The following is a 23,854-nucleotide window of genomic DNA, read 5'->3' as shown; positions in this document are numbered from 1 at the left end:
CCACTAGTTTTTCACTTGAGCATTTGAATAATTTACTACACACCAGATTGGATACACAATTTGTACAAACCGCATCTAAATTTTTGTACAATTGATTTGCGGCATCATTTTCGATCTAATATCCTTAAAAAAATTTAAATCGAGATATAACAGTGAAATAGTGAAATAAATTGAAATCAATAGGTATAACATAACTTAATCTGCTTTTCTTAAAAATTGTAACAAGTGATTAGAGTTGGTCATGACCAGGTTATACATTACTTTTTACAGTTTAATCAAAGACATGACAAATATTTCCATGGCCAACTCTAATCTGAAATATAGTCAGAATAAAATGATCTCTGATCTACCAATCTCATTCTCGAAAATGAACAATTAAATTCCAAAGACGGATGATAAGAGTCACATTAGTAATACATATGTAGTAGAGACTATGAAATGACTTTAAGCGATGAGTAGTTGGCAAGTTGTAAACGGAAAATATGTTGAAGGTCAGAAAGTGCTCTATGGTACATACGCCTAACATCGTTTCAAATCCCAAGTCGCATGATTAACAGATAGTTTGACAGACTATGAGAAATTTCACACAGTATAGTTTATTTAAACAACATACCCAATTTCTCGCTTTTACAGTGATCTACTTTCTGTGTCTCAGTACACGAAGGGTAAGTCGGTTTCGTGAAAGAACTCTGGCTGGCAAAATGATGAAAACTACAACAATTATAAGCACCTTCTACACATGGCAGTAGTCTCGAACAATTATTATCAAATGACTACTATTTATCATTTTATCGTAGGAAGCATTATCAACCTATACTAGCACTTGAAACCTTGAATAATAAGTACTTATAAGTTTTTTCTCTATTTGCAGAATCCTTCAATTACTAATGTCGTCATTAATGTTAAAACTATCGACAGTTCAACTTTGCCTTTTTATAGTAATTTATAAAAGTTTTTACAAGTTTTATTAATTGGCAAAAAAAATCTTGAGCAATAAATTCAGTTTAAAAAATTAGTACGTTATTATTTATAAGAGTTACTGTTAAAGATTGTTCTAGTTGTTACCCACTTTATTACTTCTTTCTACGCATAGGGTTCTACATAGTTTTTGCCGGTAATTGTCAATAAGGTTGCCACACAGCTGAAACTTCTTACATAATTGAACACTGAAATATGACCACAGACCTCCCACAAGAAGTTTCCTTTGAAACAATGATCTCGAGCGTGCAGCGTAGCGGTTTCACGTAAAATCGTTTGACCGTGTGCCCTTGCTTGTTTTTCACAAAAACAATTTCCCCTTGACTAAACTACGTTTACCAATTTAGCAGGTTTAATAACGAATTCTCAGATACATTCTTTACATCACGAATATCTGTTTAAAAATATTTGAAATTTAAAAAATGTGACTGACATCAAAGATTCTCAACGCAAAACATGGGATAAATGTCTCTAAAATTATACTGATTCATCCACTGGCGAAGAAGGGTGTAAAACCATGTAACATCACTCTCAATTTTAGAACTCGTCGATAAAAGAGCCATGAGTGCAAATAAGAAAGCAAAGCCTCGTCTCGCTCACGCTTTATAGAAACGAACAAGAACCATTTAATTACTACATCTCACAAACTCTTGCAATCAGGTCGGATCTCTAAAAACGTAGGGTCACAACAAATTACAGGAACAGCGAAAACGGGTAAGAAATGTAGCATGTTTATCTTTGTCTGATTTAAATCTTTAAAGAACAATATCTTTTCCGGAAATTTAATTATTTCAGGATTTTATTCTAGACTAGATTTAACAGCCTTATAAATTCTTTATTTGCTGCATATACGTAGAGAGAAAATGTACTTTGGCGATACGCTTTAAGCCTTTAAGTTATTGCATGAAAAATGTCATTTTTCAGCGTGATTAAGCAAAAGAGCCGTGCAACATCTGTTAGGGGATTAAGAAGCATCTCTTTACATACTGTTATGTCACAAGCAGACAAGCAGTCATAAGTTATAATAAAGAACATTTTTAATAATAACACATAATTTTAATTTAGTATTTGTACACAGGGATGATCTCGATAAGCTATATTGCTATAGTAACAGAAAAAATTGGTCGAAAATTATTTCCACAGAAGTTTCCTCGCCCCTGAAGTACAATACAACAAATCCAGCTTGTTCGAAAAATTATAAAATTTGATTACGAGACGTTTATTCTTTTTATGAGAACCCTTATAAGTACCTATGTAATGCTATAGTAAATGTAAAGAAGCGTATGTTTGAAATGAGTTTTTGAGTCCGGTGATACACTAAAAGCATCGAGTTGTAATATTTTTCATATTTCAGAAGATTCGGCAAAATTTTGAGACGATATACCTATGTAAATTTTTTGGAAGGGTATAAACGAATACATTTATTATCGATTTACCATGATTACGATAACCGTAAAGCGAAATTTTAGAACACCTGGTTTTGCGGTTTCAAAGTTAAATTGCAAATTGTTGTTATACAATTTAGATTTTTTTCCAAAAATTTGGATGTCTAGGGTGAAATCTCGACAAAGTAGATCTGTCTGCTGTCTGTCCGGATTTTTATTGGACAGATAATCTCCAAAACTACTGGACCAATTGTTGTCAAATTTTGTTAATACATATTAACATGTAGATGATAAAACGCTAACTAAAATTCCTCTAATCGTCCCCACTAACAATTTGATGACGTCATCTCCCAAATTTGTGATTGTAAATTTGTTTTTATTTTTGTAAAATCAGATACTCCTGCACTTGTGGTATATGATGGATCCGTGTTGAGTTTTAACCCTAAACATTCATATGTTTGGAAAAAAAAAATGAAAACTGTATAACATTTTGCAATTTAACTTTGAAAGCGCAAAACTCACTGCTTTGAAAACTTGCAAACGTCTTAGGGTTATTGTAATCATGGTGAATCATTAATCAAAATTTAATCGTTTACTCCCTACCAAAAAATTAATGACGTCATCTCAAAATTTTGGCGATAAATCCTCTCTGAAATATGCAAAATATTATAACTCTATACTTGTGGTTTAACAATGCACTCATAGTTTTTAGAATTATTTATACAGGGTGATTACAAAAGATTATGAGGCAATTTATTGAATTGATTAAATCAAGAACGACTTATTCCATTTTCCCTATAATTTGGGAATATAGTACTGTTATTATTAGTATTATACTGCATCTATCCAAATTAATATACATATCCTTTCAAAAATGGTCATGGCGTCACCACAAAATTTTTTAAAATTTTTATAAGGGTTGTTATAAAAAATAAAACTCGCAAAATGAAATCTTCCAATTTTTCGAAACAGCTTGATTTGATGTACTCTATTTTATGGGCGAGGAAGTGCTATCGAAATAATCTTTGAACATTTTTTTGCACATATAACTTGGGTTTAATTATTATTGAATTTAAGTTGGAATATTTTAAACATGCCTAGATTATGTATTCGTATCTATGCAAGATCTCTTAGCGTGTGGGGTCCATGACCATCCAACCTCTCAGTCCTTCATTTACTGTCTCCTTGGCACCGGCTTTGTTCACAGAAAGTTGCAGAGAAATAATTGACACTGGAGTTTACGGCCACCTAGAATGTTCGACTCAAATGAGTTGATTAGGACGACTTGTCTCGATTACCACCGGGCTAGAAAACTGTTGTTAGAATTTTAGAACTGTTATCGAGATCTATCCATCTCTGTGGGAAGATTACGACCGTTTTTTCATCGGATGGAATTACATACACCTGAATAATTAACACATCGTCGATGTAAAATTTCTGTCTAGAATATCATTTTTTTGCGATGAAGACATATCCTAAATATAGCTACATCGAAACTTATAAAAACTGAATTCAAGCTTACTAAATAATCAAATAAGGCGCGAAGTTACTTTTGAAATATCTGACAGAGTTGGCATTACGTTGTCCTGTACTCGGTAAAGTAAGTAAAAATTAACATTTATAATTTCGTAATGGAGTCTTCAGCCTTTATTAAATATACTTTATTTCAAATACTTAGTTTAAGTATTTTGTAGATTGATGATTTGTCTAAACACTCAAAAAATTGTAAATTTATTTAGCCCGGATTTAGAAATGAAATTTGTAAATAATAAATTACATTCTTAATAATAAATGCAAAATCACATTCACACAAGACGGTTTGTCTTCTTCAGTGCATAATACCAACTTTAAGCTGCTACAGTATTATCGGTGCCATAACGGCTTAACGTTATCTTGCGTATAACCATCCGACTAAAACGCTTAGTTACAAATTATATGCGAATATATTTACTTCTAGTAGCAAATGGTTCAACAATTTCAATACTAATATCTCAGTTGTTAAAATGATTTAAACGAAAAATGTTTTTTCAATGCCTCTTATTTCGTTTTTCAAACATTATTTAGCTTCTTTTTTAGAATTACTTTTGTTTATAATTTACGCAATTTTCTATGCATGGTGATATACACAGCGCGGCTGAAAATATACCTTTCTAGTAGTAAGTTGGTGTTGGACAGCGTTTAAGGCTGCAATGCACACTAACTTGTTTTCTTTACAAATTCGATTTATTGTGTTCACAACATTTAATTTTTCGTAATTATTACTTTTCTAAGTTTAAACAAACTCACTGGACTATTGCGTTTTACACAGATACTGGCCGACTGCATCATATTCATTTCATTTGTATCCTAATAGTTTCATGACAGCAATAGGTTGGTTGACTCGTTGCAACCGTCATTAGAGAAGAATACGGCTGTATTTTCATAACTGACGGTGGTTGTGCGCTTCGGTCCCGTGTAGGTAAAAACGCAGGGACGTATTATTTCGAATTGAGTGAAATTTCAAGCAGTAAACCGTTAAAGATAACGAAATGACTTTATTAACAATAAACACGTCGTTACAGTTTTAAAGAAAAATACAATTAATTAAACATAAAATAATTATAAAAACGCCCAGTAATATTTATAATATATACGTTATGACATTCTGCAAATAGACACCTAATTTACTTTAATCAATTTTATTAAAATACATTAATTTCTGCTCAGATAAGCGTGCTTTATTAACTATATAGGTATTATTACAAAGTACTTGTTCTTATCAACATACAAAAAATAAAAATCTGCACTGATGAATAATATTTTTTGTCGTCGACTAGCATTACAATTCAGTAACCGTAGATGTCAAAATCGTTCATAAGTAAGCCGATTCCGGCAGACCGTGTCACAATGTTGGAAATCGTCCCGTAATGCTGTACATACTATAAAGGCGTCATGACAACTTAAGTAAACACCCGTCTATGCAATATTTATTCTGTATTACTGGTTAAATGAAAAGTACAATTTGTATTTCCAGGAACTGTTTTTTCAGGGGATGAAGTTGTTTTAGCAGCAGTAGCAGCAGACTCAGTAATAGAAATACAAATTGGTCGATTTATACATTTGATAGTATTAATAACTAGAAGCCCCTGGTACTAGTGGAGGTGGAGGCAAAATACCGCTGGTAGCACAGTTAGCACCAGTTGTAGTGGATCTAAAAGCACGGGCAATTTTTATTTTGTTCTCTATCGAATCTGCCTCACAAACTGCATCGCTTTTCGGGAGAGTCCGAATTGCGCACATGACCTGAAAAAGATAAGGAGTTGCGCCCTTTTATCGTTCGGAAAATATCCGAATTGTGCTCACTACTTGAATGCAGCTTTGTCGCATTCTTAGACCCTATTAACACAGGTAAAAATTACTCTCTACTGGAAAATCCAGGGTTATGTGACTTCAGTATGAGATATTTATATTACGTAGATATAAATGAGCATAGAAATGACAACAAAAAAATATATGAATGCGTAGTTTTATTGAGGTGGCATTCTTAAAGTGATATGTATAACTCTATACCTACCTAAAATATACATCTAAAATGTACGTGTAGAACATATTCAGTTCCATTAAGTAGTAGGTAAATTGTGTTAACCTGCTATGTCTTATAGACTCAAATTTTCCTCAATCTGATTGTAAATTCTCGCATCTATTTAGCTATCTATCTACACACCAGCGATGCTAATGGGCTGTTCAAATATAATTAATTAATGATTCATTTAGTTCTTATCATCCTAATATTTTTACTTTCTCGAAGTATTAAAGGAATTTATTTTTTTTTATAAAAATTTGGTTTTCTTTAATGAAGAAAAACACCCATACTTAGAAATGATGAAAAAACCCCTCCAACAAAATTTTACGTACTTCATCGGGGTAGGTATGATAAAATTTCAGGCAGCGGGCGCAACTCGGAACATTCACTTACAGCAAAAAGTGCGCAATTCGGACTTTTTGAGTTCGAAAACTCAGATGGCGGGCGCAGCTCGGATACGTCCCGCATTTCCAGTCCCCGTGTCTTTTAAAATATTAAGCAATTTTTTTAGGCATATTACCAAAAGTATTTATTCCTGTTGGATTACCTGTTCATCTCGCATAACTGTAGTACAAAAAAGTCTTTCATTTTGGACCAATTTCGGTGTCAAATTTTTGTATTTTTTGATTAAATCAATATAGTTCATATCCTCATTTAGAATAGTAAATGCTCTAGGTTTATTAAATTTGATACCTGCTATTTAAAAAAAAACAATTTGGACTTGTATTTACAAAACAAATGTTATTGGAAATTTGAATAATATTTCAAAGGATAGTGTTCAAATACTTTTACTTGTGTACCAAATTTTAATCAGTTGTGATAAACCGTTCTCGCAATATTCAACTGCTTCCATACTTATTAGCTAGTAGCTACCCTGTATGCAATTTTATTAGTGCATTTTTGATTACTCAAATAAAACTTTTAAATTCATTGCCCAATGGTAAATGGGACGATATACCAGAAAGCAGAGACTAATTTTTAGTGTTTACTTTGATTTGAAAGTCAAGTTTGTTCGTTTTCTGGAATATATGTATGTACGTCGAGTCTTACGTGCGAGATTGGCGGTTTAGCCAACACATTGTAAGTCCTACGGGAAATGTTCAAAGCAAAGTAGTTTACAAAGTCGGTACAGTGGAGCCAACCACTGAAGAAAAAGTACGGCAGCCCAAGTCCATCCATAATGAAACTTTCATTATTGCTTATTAACGCTGTTCCTCGTTAGTTCTGCTCTGGAGTGGTTTTAAATAATGAAAACCTCCAACGGCAAGTGAACCAATAGAATTTTACGACTTGATTAGAATTTATTAAGTTTGATGAGCGCACTTATTTAAATGATATTTCAACACCGAATTCGTTTTGTCACTGCATTAAATTATAACAATTTATCTGTGGTAATAATTTAAATAATTATATTGCGTTTCGACGCAAATGATAATAATTTAAGCGCTATCTTTCTGTGGGAATCTTTGCCACCGACCACAATTTTTAACAAAAACCCGCCAGGTAGTTAAGGCAGGTTACAACCAAACAGGTTTTTCTAATTGATTATTTTTCCACTAAAAAACTTTAATTAAATTCCGTATAAATGCCTATTAGATGTTTACCAGTCGCCAAATAACAGGTAGCTTAGGAAATGATATAAATTATACCGTTATCGACGCCTCATATCTTTCCACTCATAGTTTCACTCACTAAATGCACGAGGTGCCAATGGCTTCTTTATTCAAATTTGGGGCTTTGGCATAGGCGAACGAGTCATTGCAAGGCCCAAACGAACTCATTAGCGTTCACTAACAAAATTTTATATCCGATTAACGAATATTTTACGCCACCACTTGATTCTTAATTAGCCTATTTTGAAATTCAAGAACATCGGTTTTATTGCTTTGTTAATACGCGCAATAAATGTAGACATGTTTATTGTCAAGTGTCATTAACTTGGTACACTCAGAAAATGAGATAAAATATGCGATGAGCAATGCACGCTCACCTACATAATTCCGTGTTAATAATAACCTTACGGCATTGCCCTGCAGCAACAATTAATCAAACCAAAGACGAGGACTCTTGTACGTACGTACATCATTAATTATAACTTCTTTTTACAATTTACTGTTAATTCATTAAATCAGATCAGACAATCTTTACGCATTCTAACTACATACTTCTATATTAGGTAAAATTTAATTTAAAAAGAATTCTAGTGTTTCGATGCAAATCGGTATTACAAAAAAATAAATTGATGCGTGGTAATGAAGGAAATTTATTTTTTTCATAAATGACCTTTAATACAGTAAAAAGTTTAATACTCATACTAAAGCTGTCAGGACTAGTCGCATATAACTGTCACCACTACTTTCGAAACTTGACAGTGAGGAAAATGCAATTATTCTTAACATTGAAAAATACCAACAATCTTTTTGCTAATTTATATTTACAAATAACCAACTGTTAACAATATACACTGTACAAAATTCTTTCGAAAAGTCCAATGTTTAGAAGGTCTATTTCGACAGTGTAATCAAAATCACAAGCAAAAAAAGTAGTAAGTACTGTGTTTTAAAGAGACAGCAATTGATTAATTTCCATTGCGCATTGATTTATAAACACAGATACTTAGAACAAAATTGTTCGAGAAAGATTATGAAACCTTTTTGCCTTGTACCTGGCAAAAAAGGATTGCGCAAAGAATGTATACATAAATAAGTATATACCGGAGAAGCAAAATATTTAAACAAAGCGCAGAGAAAAATTAAAGCACACAACTAAACAGTGACAGGCGGTAAATGCTGAACACTGACATTTGAGAGTTTGAGGTTAGAAGCAAAGTTGAAATTTTTTCATTAAAAGAAGCCTCAAAAAAGATGAAATTATGCTATAGGTATTCTTCAATTCATTGATGGATGATTTAAAGAATTATGAAATTAAAAAAAACAAAACGTCAGCGCCCTTTGTTATAAATATGTAGAAGACACCAATTGCTCTTATAGATATAAGTAGAGCCATGCAAATTAGTTGGGGCGCTCGAAAAGTTCTCCCACTCCTCATTATCATTGCAAGTCCAGCGTCATGCAGCGATTACCATGACGGAAAATGCAGCAATAAACGAAGCGAACAATATTGCGCGCTACTGGAGTAAAGTGCTGGGAATATCATCGACTAAAAATGCATGGCTCTGGTTTAAGAAACGAAACACATACGTCGAGAAGCGCTACTATGGGGTATGTTAATAAAGTAGTATATACTTATGCAGAGTGTCTGTCAATGATTCATATACCCAGTACTCGTTGGAAAAAATCATTTTAGATTAAAGAATTTTGTCGCTTGTAAAAATGATGTTCTTAAATACAATAAAAATTTTAATTAGTCACAAAAAATATTGAAAGTGACTTAGTGATTTGCCTTTATTCACACTTCCATTTCCTGTAAATCAATCAACCAACCACGTCTCTGATGTGCTGAATTAATTCCTGTTCAGTAACATTTTCATTTGCAAATTTTACCAAGTACTCGTTTTTACAGGCACTAACTGAATATGCCCACGCTCGATCTTGAACCGTACCATTTCGATAGTAGGACATAATGATGAAGGTGTTTTGCTCCTAAGAGTAGATACATAATTGTTGTCAATAATTTGTCCAAATGAATGAATATATTTTTTTATTGTTAAAACTGGTTCATGCAATAGCTGCAGTTACCTTTTCAGCTCTAAATTAATCAACAGATGCCTATCAATAGAACTTCGATAACTAAAACCAGAAGAAAACATAAAAATAAACCATCGGTAATTTCTACAATACACTTTGTCCGTAAAATACTTCACTAAACAAATTGCTCTTCAAAGAGACTGTTTTATAAATACATGTTGAGCAATGCAGAAATGGAGTTAACAAAAATGTGCAAAGGGCAGAAGAGGACATGACAGAATACGGCTACACGACTATAAAAGTGAGAATTAAAAAAACTGCAGTTGTTAAAAATCTGTCACTTCTGTTAATCGTGATTAATTTCAAAGAGAGGGGAAAATTTCGTTTTTTTACAGAAGTATGGCAATTTCTGAATCATTTACAGATACTTTATATATGTACTGTACTTATTAATAAAATTCAAGGATATGCTAATGCAACTCGTACTTACTTTTCAGTATAAGCAATTACTTATTGTAAATACAAAAACACTAGTACCATTGAAGTATGTCCTTAGGAGTATATTAATAAAAGTAAGCATATATTTATAGCAATCAGTATATATGTACTTCCAAATTTATCAGTCTACTGTTGGTCATGCTAATCAAACATTCTAAGGTATTAACAACTGCAAATCATCATAAAAACATGTCTGTTGGGAATTCGAGTACCCAAAGAATATAAACCGAAAAGGGAAAATCGATCCGATCGTGAATTATACAAATGTATCAATTAATACATATTAATAAAACTAATTATAATATTAAGTAGGTTCTTACAAGTATAAGCATCTACTTTTTATCATTAGAACATGCCAGAAGTACATACATTACAATCGGCATTAATAACCAAATGCTAATACTTATAAGTAGATGCTTTAAGAGTAACACTAGCATGTACAGTTCTTAGATAAACTAATGTGCATCGGTTCAGTTTGATAGGGGTGTGGAGGGATTTACAACATGCGTACAAAATTTACGTCTTGTTAAAGTTTAGTTTCTGCAGTCGTAGATTCATACGTCAGCATTAAAAAAGATGTCGGAATTGGAGAGCAATGCTTTTGACTTGGATGTTACAATTAAAGATACCGAATTAGAATGTACACTCAATTTTGTGAAACAACATATGGATATTATATATAACCTTTTCGCAAGCTTCCTTCTATCTGCAGTCCAAAAAAAAATCTCCATTAACGTACTAAAACAAAATTCTGAGGATACGTACTCGAATTATAAAAATATGAACACAACAACGAGCACTTTTCGATCCAGAACAGTATAAAATGCCCAACTGCACTTTGTGTTTAAATATACCTTAAAAAAAAGTTCATTCTGGTCACTGAACGTAATGTGTCACCAAGAGTTTCACCATTGTCCTCTAGAAAATGTTCCTCTAACCATTCCATATTTGGTGCGGCAAATCAATATATTTGTATAAATTCTTGATCGGATGGATTTTCGCGTCTCAGTTTATACAGGTATTCTTGGCGCTCGAACTCCAACGAACATGTTTTAATGATGTTTTGCAGTTGTTGGTATTATAGAACCTTTGATTAGCATGACCAAGAGTAGACTGAACGCTATAAGTAAATGCTTACTTTTATTAATATACTCCTAAAAACTTACTGCAAATGTTACTGTTTTTGTAGTTGCAATGAGTAAATGCTTATATTTATTTAGTAGTATTTATTTATAAATCAACAGCATAAGCATATACTACTCTTTATTAATATGACTCATCGATTTATGGCACCAAATGTGGTATGGTAAGCGGTAAGAAGAATAAACTTTTCCCCGGAATACTTTATTTCAACGTAATAACAGATTTTCTTCAAAATTTTCAACTACCTCACGTGAAATAATAGATTTAAAGTTAAAAGTTACAACAAGCAATAAATTTTTGACATAAAACGGAATCTGAATCCTTCAATAAACGTAAATACAAAATTTGAAAAAAATCGGCCGAAATATAAATGAGAGATAAGCACTCAAAGCCTTAGGTGAAACGGGCGGTATATAGTTCTCCTATCCATATTAGAGAGTAAGGCCATTCACTCTTTGCTTGACTGATTCCATTTCGGTAATAAATGTGGATAATAAAAATTGTATTTATGTTCTGTTTCAAGCATTTATTTTATTATACTAATAATGTAATGTATAACGGACTTCAATGAAGAACAACAGTACTACCACCATAATTTTCGTAAAAATTAAATCCATAGATCACTAGAGCAAGTTTTCTTTTTGAATTGTATTTATTGTTCCAACTTCTTCAACGCGTTATACAAATTTAAATGTTGCACAAAACGTTAAGACGCTCTATACGATAATAATACAATGACATTTTTATTATTATATGTCCTGTAGATAAAATTACAACTGAACATACCAAATGAAATTCAAGTCAGCGATATCTTACGAAAATTAATCTAAAAAGTAGTGAGTTTGTCCAACGAAGCAAATTTTTTCGACAATTTTCTGCTTCTTTAAAATGCTTGTTAGTTATTTCTCAAAAAATACATTAACTTTCTCGGTCTCTATTAGATAGTTCCGGATAGCACAAGACCCAGCAGCAGCTGCCTTAATTATGTTTATTGTTTTATTTTCCAATTAAGTAGAAGGCAGTGGGTAAAAATGTTGTCTAATAAGATGCTTAACATCAAATTTCATGTAAACCTTCTTAATTGTTAGGACTGGAATCTCTGGAATGCCACAGAATTATTTATATATATTTTTAAAACAATTGTTCTGCGAATAGTTTCTTTGACAACAGCTTTTAATTTATCATTCTTTGCTTTATTAATTAAACCTGTATAAAGCGTAGCAAGTTTTTTATTGATATAATGTTGTTTGTCCTGCACTATGAACAAATGCGCAAATTTAAGTTTTGGGTTTTGTGCAATGCAAATTAAGAAGTCAAGTGTACGCGAAACTGACAAAATCTAGATTTTTCATTATCTGGTGTTGGAGCTGTTGGAAAGGAGGCGTTAACTAGAATCATTCATTCTGGGAAGATCCTTATAAATTATCGATCGTTCTGCGCTCTACTTCCCTTTTCCTTGATATCGTGCGCCGTATTTGATATCTATCAAAGCAAACAACAAAAGCTATAAATCGAGAAGAAAAATTAAAGAACAAAATTCTCGTAAATTAAACGGAAACCGCAGCGCAATTCAAAAAAAATCTGGCAGGCCTTCCTAAAAATACGGCCTTTTAGCCGAAATATTTCTGCAGGGATAATAATGGCGCTATTGGTGGTGGTGCGTCGAAGGAAGTCGTCGGCAACCCCTGGAGATAAACCTTACACGCGGTGTGATGAATCACTCGTTAGGCACAAGTCGATGCTCAGCACAACGAGGAAGTTTAACTCCAGCTTTCAGCCTCGTTGAACGAGATCTGGGTTAATATACAGGTTCTTATTTGCTATCATGTGGAAAGTGAATTATCGGATATTTATTTTATCACAAATACATTAAAACTGTCTGTACGCGGCAAAAAAGTGTTTTCCGAAAACCACCAGTTATGACCGTTACATGAAAACAAAAAATAATTCAAGATTTGTGATAAAAAGAACTAGCCATGCCAGGAAAATTAGGAAAATGGCACTTTAATACTGAAGAGGAGCTATGTTCAAATATGACGCACTTTCTGCAGTATTTTAAAGCTCCGAGTGAAATATAGACATTTTACTGACGTGTTTTTTATTAATGTTTTCGAAAATCGTTAAAGATCGAGGTTTTAAAATTTTTTTTAACTGCAAAAGTCAATTTGCTGCAATTTAGTTGATTTGTAATAATTGTTGATTGCAAATAGATAAATTAGTGACGGAAGAGGACAAAAACAATTAATATCTATCGCCCAAATCGCGAAAGCGATATGAAAAGGCATTCAAAATCTTTAAAAATTGGTGTACTCTTAAAAAGTATTCTGCATTTAGTTCTGAATAAATACTTTTATTTATATATACATTAAGTCATGAATTCAGAGTCAGGTAAAAGTGTCTTGTAAAGTCTGCACCTAAATACGCAGGGAAGTTTTATTTCCATGACGGTTTGCGAAAAAATAATTAATTTGACATTTTGGCTATTTAGTTTAACTTGATTATTCTGATTTTGAGTTCAAAACAAGTTTTAAAAGATGCTTAATTTGCAACTACAACCATTACAGTAACTTAGATTAAATGTTCAAACACAAGAACAACTTCAATTTTTTCTACATTAGCACCAGGATTATTCCGTTGGCACCTACAGAATTTGCTTGGAGTACAACCTGGCATTTTAAACTGTTGTATGACTTTTTCAATTGTTGATGGTCCTGGAATTTGTCGGTTTGGGTAAATTACTGCGAAATTTTCCGGACTAACTACCCTGCGTAGTACCATTTTACCCAATTCACTTTGAAAGAACAAAAGGCCTAAAATTCAGCAATTAGTGACAAATCAATGAACTGTCAATGAGTTATCACATTTCATAGCTAATTCCTACTATTTTATCACAAATTCGGAATTCTTTTTTTCTTTTTATTTCAATACCATAAGGTGTTACAAAATAAATAAAAAAGGATTTAGATACAGTTTATTATTCTCTACAATTTTTGAATATTTGGCTCTAAAATAATTAGGGGAGCTAATATTTTCTGGTTTCTCTTTTTACATGTATAATTCGTAGGTTCCAAAAACGATTCTACCCCCGGTATAAACACTGCAATACTATAACATATACGAGTAGTCGCAGAATATACAAGAAATTTCACTTCAAACCAATCAATAAGAACCGAAATGACGAGACAATAGTTTCAAACTGTAATTTCTCAAATTAAGCCTCTCCATTACAAATATCCTTTACTTTAAAACACATAGCTTAGTAAATTTTGAAAAACAAATAGACAACTGGAGTGGCAGATTTCCTGAAGATTAACAAAGTTTTCATTTAAAACTTCCATTGAAATTCTTAGTTTTGATTTAGTTTATGAGACCAGAGCACGTTAACATACACAGTGGTAAAATGGTACCTAATCAAAATAAGTTAGTTCATTGCCACCAAAAAAATGAAGTCAAATCAAAATATTGTTAAGACTGACTGTATACCGTGTCCATACTGCTGCCGTTTGTTTTAAATATACATGTATATTGTATATAATTACATTGGTCAACAACCAAAATACTCCTTCAATAAAAATGTGTGCACTTAATGCAGTTTTTTATGTAGATTTCAAATCTGCTCTCCAAATTTTTCCATCACGTCACATTTTTGTGCTACACGTAATTTTATATCGTAAAATTGCCATTTTTCACATAAAACGTACATCTGTACTGCCCTTATTACACGAGTTGAAAAAATCAGATTCGATGATTTAGTCAAGTAGGCATGTGCCACAATTTAAATGATATTTAGAAGTTACGTCAAAATTCTCGTTGTGTGTAATTTTCCAAAATGAGTGTAATACTAAAAAAAGATAGCACTTACAATTGGTTTCTCAAAAAACGGGACAAGATGAGTAAATCAGGTGCTCATAGATCGAAAAGCAATGGGAATATGACGTTTATATGACTTTCATTTGTCCCGTTTTTTTTTTAAACCAATTGTACATGTGTAAGAACAACCCTAATGTATTTTGTTACATCTACGGTCAATATGCTATAAAATGTCAACGTCTGCATATATCGCATATTATTAAATTGATATATCACCAATATCTCGGTTTCGAAGTAAGGGATCAGGATAAACAATGGGAGACTATTGTTGGTTCCTGCAAAGGGAGTGTTGATCGAATTGTTACAGTCGTCAAGCAAAAAGAAAACGATTTTAAGCATCTAAAATTAATTAAAACTATTTATTCAAATCCTTATAAATAAAATTTGCTTATTATTTCATAAAAATTATTATTATTGGGCAAGGTATTATTTTTTTGAAAAATGTTAAAATCGTGTTTTTTCGTATTTTGGACTCCAATAAAAATTAAACTAGACGTGCACAAACGGCAAAAATCATTTTTATAGAAATTTTAGGATACAAGGAAGTCATTTATGCCCAAAAGACAAAAAGCGTATGACTGCGATTTTTTTTTGTAGACCTGTGTTATATACAGAGATAAAAAAATAAGTTTGGAACAAAATCGGTTAAAAAGTTATAGGAATGATTCTAAAAAATTAAAGAAACCACTTAATATTTAAACCATTATTATTAAGTGTATTTCACTTTATAAAAACATGTAAAAATAACGTCTCTTGCCCTCGATGTGCAGAGACACATGAAGTTAAGCTCTACGCTGCTGGGAACTACTTGAAATGGGTTAATGGTCTTAGCATCCAAAACAAAGAAAACCTATCTGATCATGATATTTCCCATGCATGCTGGGATTAGAACAACTGTATATTTGATAAGAAGCTATTAATGAAACGTAAGTCTGATGTATTTGGTATATCACATTCGTAGCAACAACTGTTACGTCAAATTCAGTTATTTAAATTTCTTCTAGGCAAGGCTTCAGTACTATTCTATGTTAAATATTATAAAAATGTTAGGGGTTTCAATACAACGCTTAAAGATTTAATTCTATCATCAGCTTCTAATGACTTCTAGGAACCGACTACTTACTGAAACTTGGCTTAAAGAGGATATTTTAAATGGAGAATTGTTTGATTTGAATTTATATCATATATTTCGATCAGATCGGGACTTTCCTTCTTCTAAAACTGTAAGAGGTGTAAGAGTATTATTAGCAGTTAGAAGTTATGTCAGAGTTAGACATACACAATATTTATGAAGACTTTCGTGATATTTCATGCATTGACATCTTCTTTGTAAAAGTAAGTCATAATTTTGGTTCAACGTATGTGTTGTGTATATACCGCCCTCATGGACAAAATAGAACAATGGTGCCTGAAAAATGGCCTTTCCTCGCCCCTAAAGTACATTAAAACATATTCAGCATTTTCGATTTGATGTTGTGAATTTAATTTTTTTATGAGAAAGTTAAGCTGAAATAAAGATATGTAGGTATATAATCTTTAAGTAAATAGCGTGCTACGCGTATGTTTCAAATAAGTTTTTGATTTTAACTTTGCAACGACATATATCAACTTGGGCAGTGTAATACTAAAAAGAACATATTGTATTCCTAAAATTTTTTGGGAAAATGTAGTGAGCCGTTCCTAATTTAATCAATAAAATAAATTGACTCATTCATTAATTTTGCACTCATATTTTGCACATTTTGGGTACAATTTATTAGCCAAAATTTTGAGACGTCATGAACTTTGTGGGGGGGAATAAACAGATATATTTTGATTAACAATTTACGATGCGTACTTTAAAACGTCTATAAGATTTCAAAATATTCAGATTTGTAATTATTCTTGATTGATTTAATAACATAAATGGACCGATTCATTAATATTTTTGAGTCACCATGTATAAGCCAAATCTAAAAGATATTAACGCAATAATAAATTACAAGTATAGAGTCATCAATTTTTTAGGGGGGATGAGCAAATACATTTTGATCAAAAATTTACCATGCTTATGATAACTTTAAAACATCTCCAAGATTTCAAAGCATTCGGTTTTGCATTTCCTGATTAAATCAATAAAATAAATTCACGCATTCATCAATTTTTATGAGTCAGGGTGTATAAGCAATTCGAAAAAATATGAATGGAATGATAAATCATAAGTATGGATTCATCATATTTTGGACATTCTAGATACGATTTATTTATATTTATAAGCAAATATATTTTGATTAAAAATTTATCATGGTTATCATAACTTTAAAACACTTGCAAGATTTCAAAGCATTCGGTTTTGTAGATTCAACATTAAATTGCAAAATGTTGTTTCATATATTAATATGTAGTCATAAACTACATGTGCAGGACTATGTTATTTTATACAATTTAAAACCCATTTACCATGTAGACGTCATCACATTATTGGTGAAGATGGTTGGACAAATTTTGGTTAGCGTGTTACCATCTACATGATGAGTACAAAATTTGAGAACAATCGGTCCAGTACTTTCGAATATTATCCGTCTAATAAAAATCAGGGACGGCAGACAGACGGACAGATGTACAAATAGAACGATAGATGAACAGACAGACAGACGGAAACGGAAACTCTAGGGGTCATGAAAAGTCGAGAAAATGCAAAAGTAGAAGAGTCGGCCGACCGACTCGATTACAATACTGCCTTCGCTTACGCTCGGGAAGTAAAAATGTATAGTGTGTCATTAAAAAATAAGTGATATGTGGAGAGAAAAAAAAATCTGATGCAAATTTAAAATCATAAATATAAACAGCGGATTTTCTGACAGTAAAAGATGGAGAAATAACAGCCATCACTCATTTCATCTTTTGGGTTATTTCGAATACCTAATCATGTAGACTATTGGATTTTTAACCAAGCGTAGGTCAAGGAGAGGATAATAGTGGAGTCAATAAAGGCTTTTTTTACCTCATAATTCTCGGTAGCAGATGCGATTTTGATGAAACTTTTTTTAAAATGTTTAATTTAATATATTTGTTAACTTTTGCGCGCACAAATGTGTTCGACTGCTTTGAGAATACCGAATCGTCAAAATCAGTGGCAAATAAGTAAGTTTCGTGTGCACCACTTATTCGACTCACATCGAGAATCGACCCACAGTAATTTCACACATTATCTGTCTAACATAATTGCCAACAGACTACACACGGAAACGGAAGATCTACTTTCTCTTTGCTGGGTTATTTAACGCAGATAAAATATGAAATTAGTCATTCGTCAAATCGATCCTATTGCATACAATACTTCCACACCTTACGTTCCGAAAGTAAAATACGTCTGAACATACAAAAATCTCTAAATACTAACCGCTCTTACTAATCTTCAACAGTTAAACATGTCAGCATTTCAATAATCGATAACTCACTCTTGTTGAGCCAAGTGTCCTTTGAGCTTGGTGTGAAAGGTTTCTTCATCTGTCGAAAAACATTTTAACTTACTGAGCAAAAGCTAAGAAAGTAGTGTAATCAAGTCCATCGGACGACTGACACTTTCATATTTTCTGGATGTGTCATGACACCTAGAATACTAAAACGTAGGTCTCTCCGTTTCTGTCTATCTATCTGCAGGTCCACCTATCCGTCCTCTGTCTGTGTGTCTGCCTGCCTGTCTGTCTGTCGGCCGTCTGTGTCGATTGATCATGTAGATGGTATTTAAACCGCTAACCAAACTTTATCTAATCATCCCCAGCAAAAATATGATGATGTCACCTCAAAATTGTACATAGTAAATGTGTTTTAAATTGTATAAAATAACATATTCCTCCACATGTAGTTTATATATTCGTTTAGAATATTTACCTGAGACATCCAGATTCTTGGAAAAAAAAATCAAAATTGTACAACAACATTTTACAAATTAATTTTGAATCTGCAAAACCGAGTGCTTTGAAATCTTGCAGACGTCTTAAAGTTAACGTAAACATGGTAAAAATTGATGTTAAATCATTGTATTCATATTTTTACTTCCTCAGTGTAAGCTAAAGAAGTATTGTAATAGAGTCCTCTGGATGACTGGCTACTTTCATGTTTTCTCGACGTTTCATGACCCCTATTGTACGAAAAACTAGGCGCCCGTTTGAGTCTGTTTGTCTGACGTCTGTCTGGATTTTTATTTGACAAATAACGATTGAACCGATTGCTTTCAAATTCTACATGTGCATTAGGAATCCCGTGTAGATGATAAAACGCTAAACAAAATTTGGATGATCATCCCCACCAACAATAGGATGGCGTCATCTCCAACATTTACATTAGTAAATATATATTATTTAAAATTTATACAACAAGATACTCCTGTACATGTGGTTTATAAATCCCTGTTGGATTTGTACCCTAGAGATAGAAAACCGTTACCATGCGTGTACTGTTGAATATTTTATTTCTCATCAGTATTTTTCGATAATATTGATATTATCTGGGTTTGAGTAATCTAATTTTTTAACTTCCAAATTAATTCCCGCTAGTGTAGCGTCATTCGCAAATAAAATAAAGTTCGTACTGATACCGATGTTAAAGTTCAAATTTTTTTAACAAAATCGAAAGCTTTAGTTACGTCAAGGCATATCGAATAAGCATATTCTTTCTTTAGTAGACATGTTTAACACAATTTCAATTACTTTATTCACTGCCATTGTAGTAGAATGTTTGTTTCTACAACCGTATTGATGGTCATTTACCAGTTATCACTACATAACACTCATTTTCTTCAAAATACTTAGTTACATATCTGATATTTGAGAATCGCTTTGAATATTCTACCAACTGAAATTTATGAGACGATACCATAATTTTTCCGATCATCATCAGCGCGTTTTTTGAAAAAGGAGATAATTTTTGATGGTTTAAAAAATTCCGAAAATAATTTTTTTTTGAAACATAAATTTAAAAGCTTTGTTAATGGAATTAAATGATCTAAACCTTTTATTTTTGCATTCGTGTCATTGGCGCCTTTACGGTTGTTGTTTTCAATTAAATAATTAAAGCTTGTCTTATAAAAGAATTGTTATTAAACTTAAATTGTACTGTATTAACATCTGACATATAATTACATAGATTTACATCGGATTGAAGTGCTTAAGTTGTTTACAATGTTTTCAGGAGCATTATTAATACAGAGCTTCTATAAATGATTATAGGGTCGTACTAGGTCATGAAAACATACCGCCTCTTAGTTTTAAGCTTTACTAAATGACTACACGCATCTGTATAATTGGTTGCCTAAATGCTTGATATCTTATTAAAAAATAAAACTAGTTCATTACAATAACAAGAAACAAATTTATTGTGGTTAAACATCACGGTAAATGTTGAAAATGTTCACCATTTTCTTCTAAGCACATGTTCACTCCATTTTTAATTTCAAAAATGTTCTGTAATCCTCACCTGTCAATACCCTTTGTACAATTTCATGTTACAACAGGAACTCCTGACTGCTCAGGAAATCTTGTCATGTTTGCGGATTCTGCTCAAGTCGTCTCAAATCATCAACAACTTTCTCAAAGACTGAAGGTCTTTCAGATTTCCCTTTGTTGACACTGTCAGTTCGAAGAAATCTCTTGATTACATCTGTAATGTGAGGCTCTAACGATGTTTCTTGAATTATTAAATCACGGTATTTGGCTATATTCTTGCTTACAAACGGTTACAGTATACACCCACTCTTTGTTTAAGAATGTCCCATTGCGATAACAAGACATAACAATGAAAGTGTCTTGTTCAACAGAATAAACCATTTTGTCGGTCTTCGCTTTCTAGCACAAAAACAAAATTTTCGTACGCAAGCACCAAGAGTTTTGAAAAAAACTGCTTTGTTGTTTTGAGGTTGGATCAACGAGAATTACTGTAATACACACTTGAAAAACGCTTAAAAAATAAAAACGATAACTTTAAATGAAAGGTTACAAATGACATTAATGACAAGTGAGAAATATCATAATGAGGCATAATTAGAATCATTTATAAAAACCCTGTACAATGAATAAATTAATATCAAGTAAACTTATCGACGAATAACAAATATAAACGATCTCCTTAAGTCAACTAGATTACGAATTTATTTCCGAGACTACGCATATAATGAATTAATGAGTCGAATCTAGATGCCCGTTGGAAAGGGATTTTCTTGCTTGACATAGAGATGTAATTCTCCACACGTTCGACTGAAACAACATAACTTTGTTGGCGCAACATGGATTGCAAGATTTGCCGCTCGTTTCTCTTAAATGAATATTTCTATTTTAAATACAGATTGTGTTAAAAATATGGCCAGGCAGTATTAAAAATAATTTCATGGAAATGTAAAATCTGAGCCTATATTTGAAATAATAAGCACCCAAAATACTTTCATCTAAATAACACAATTGAATGGTTTTTGTTTCTAAAAAGTTATTTTGTGCCAAAAATGTCTTTATCGGAAGGTTTCCGTTATAAAACGATAATAAAAAGCATAAGGATTATATTCGGCTGCGAACGAAGATTTACATAGCAACCATGTTACAATTTACTATGTTATCTTCGATTTTACTTTTTAAAAGGAGCATCCTGTTGTACTTGATAACTACTGTTAATTTGATAGACCCGTTCCTCAGTAGGATGTGACTTCTTAAACAAATTTGGTATATCAAAATGAGAACATTAATAAATAGTATATTTCGTAACAAGTGTCGAAAGTGACAAATATCAAGCGAGTGTTTATAATAGGTTTTATTCAATTTTGACATGTAAACAAACGTTTATTTTGCCGTCAGTAGGCCACTAAAGCTTTGGTTTATCCGGTAGCACCATAAAATTTTTAAACCGCTAGCGAAATAAAATTTTTATTTTGCTGTTTTGAAACCATGGTTACCATTTCTGTAATTTCTCCAATGCCTTGCTGCTCTTTCCATCTAAGGAACTTTTGATACACTTTCTGATTTGCTCTTTTTTGGGAGCAAGTTTTGCCGTTGGAATCTTGCATGATTTTGCAATTCTTCGATAATTTTAGTTTGTTTAAAATAAACAAACACCGTCGCCAGAGTCACATACTACACACACACACCTGATATTGTAACCTAAATTCTACGCATATAAAACTTTTATTTGGTCGCTGTCAATTCTGACGTTTCTCAAATGTGAACTTTGAATCACCAATTTTTTCACAATTTGGGACTTGGGGTTGTCAAAATTGAATAAAAGTTTGTATTACACTCGCGGTTAAAATGAATGTGTAACTCGCGGTCTTAAGGCGCTCGCGGCATACGCCGCTCTCGCCTTAAACTGACCGCTCATTAAACATTCGCTTTAACCGCTTGTATAATAAATAACTATTAATTTTTTTTCTAACTAGACCTTTTTTAACTAACTAGTTTACAAATCTCACATGACAAAAACAGCGTGGAAGATTTGGAAAATAAAATAAAGCTACCCCATAGAATCTATCTCAGTCCATATTTTAAGGTGGGTGAAAAAGTCATGTTGGGGTAGGGTTGGAGCATGTGAAAAAAAGATATGGTGGGAAGTATTTTGAGTAGTTGTTACATTAATTAAATACCATTTTGATGTTTTTGATCAATAAATACATCTAAAAATTCTCTGGAAACATATTCTGGGTTATTTTCAAATTCTCCTGGGGTCACTATTACTCGTGACTTATTCTTATAGGTAGTACACAAAAAAGAAAAAAACAAAATTTGCATTTTATGCAAATGAAATTTAAATAACCTGACTCAGATTAATTAATACAAATATTATAAACATACAGATATCTATAAACAAAACTTCATTCTGATCAAAAAATAAATTAGTTTGTGAAAACTAAGGCAGTAAAAAATTGTTGGCATAAGAAATGCAGTAACACATCTTAATTGTTACATTCATTAAAAAGTCAAAATTTCATATAATATATACATGGTGTCTATAGTAATTTATTATTCAAATAAAACATTAATTAATATTGTTATAATTAGCAGCAATTTTATAATCGCAAATAAAGTTTCTAATATAAAATTTGTTAAATAAAGTTGACTTGGAAAAGGAATGTGTATCTTGCTGGAGTAGAACACGGATTTGTGTACGAGTCTCCGGTCACAAAGTGGCAGCGACAAGATTCCGATCTAAATGTTTCACATTATCATACAGCCGCTCTAAAATACGGACTCAGTTGGTTTAGTCGGATGAGACACATACAACGAACATTAAAGGCGTCAGTCCTTCATGAACTCCTTCATCGATAATTACAAGGCAGAAACTTTCTGAATTCTTTTTAACTCAATATACAGCAGCTTTAGTCGTTAAAAGGATACTAAACTATATCTCGATCTGCGAAAAAAAATTACTGTGTGACCGCACGGTTGAGCGAGCACTGATATTAATCAATTATGCTGACACTAATAATTGAATTATAATTTAAAAGAAGTCATTTTAGAATAGACACAGAATGTCGTATCCGCCGAATGCCGTATTGTCTTGATCGAACGTGGCTCCTAAATAATTCTTTTCTGATGAATAAAATAAATGACGTGGCATTCGATTGACGATGGTAATTACTCTAGCATTCAGACCATGTCGATACACACTGGGTCTTTGATCCACCCCAACCATGTACGTTCATCTTAATTTAATGATATGTGAATGAAAAAGAAAAAAAAGTTTTCTTTGTAGCTAACCTAAATAAGTTAAACGGTGCGATCTATATAATACACCTATTTCTTCAATGGAAT

The 23,854-nt window shown here is 32.1% G+C and overlaps 1 protein-coding gene across 1 annotated transcript in view; it reads right to left on the bottom strand.

Moving 5' to 3' along the window:
• The window catches only part of LOC135121166 (MOXD1 homolog 2), a 118,102-nt gene that overhangs the window by 44,978 nt on the left and 49,270 nt on the right, over positions 1–23,854 (bottom strand). The gene's annotated exons all lie outside the window — the stretch shown is intronic.

This window comes from Zophobas morio, unplaced genomic scaffold (genome assembly GCF_036711695.1).
Source record: "Zophobas morio isolate AGI-343-1 ecotype UQ-CSIRO unplaced genomic scaffold, CSIRO_AGI_Zmor_V1 ptg000005l, whole genome shotgun sequence".
NCBI lineage: Eukaryota > Metazoa > Arthropoda > Insecta > Coleoptera > Tenebrionidae > Zophobas > Zophobas morio.
This window is presented reverse-complemented; position numbering and strand designations above follow the sequence as displayed.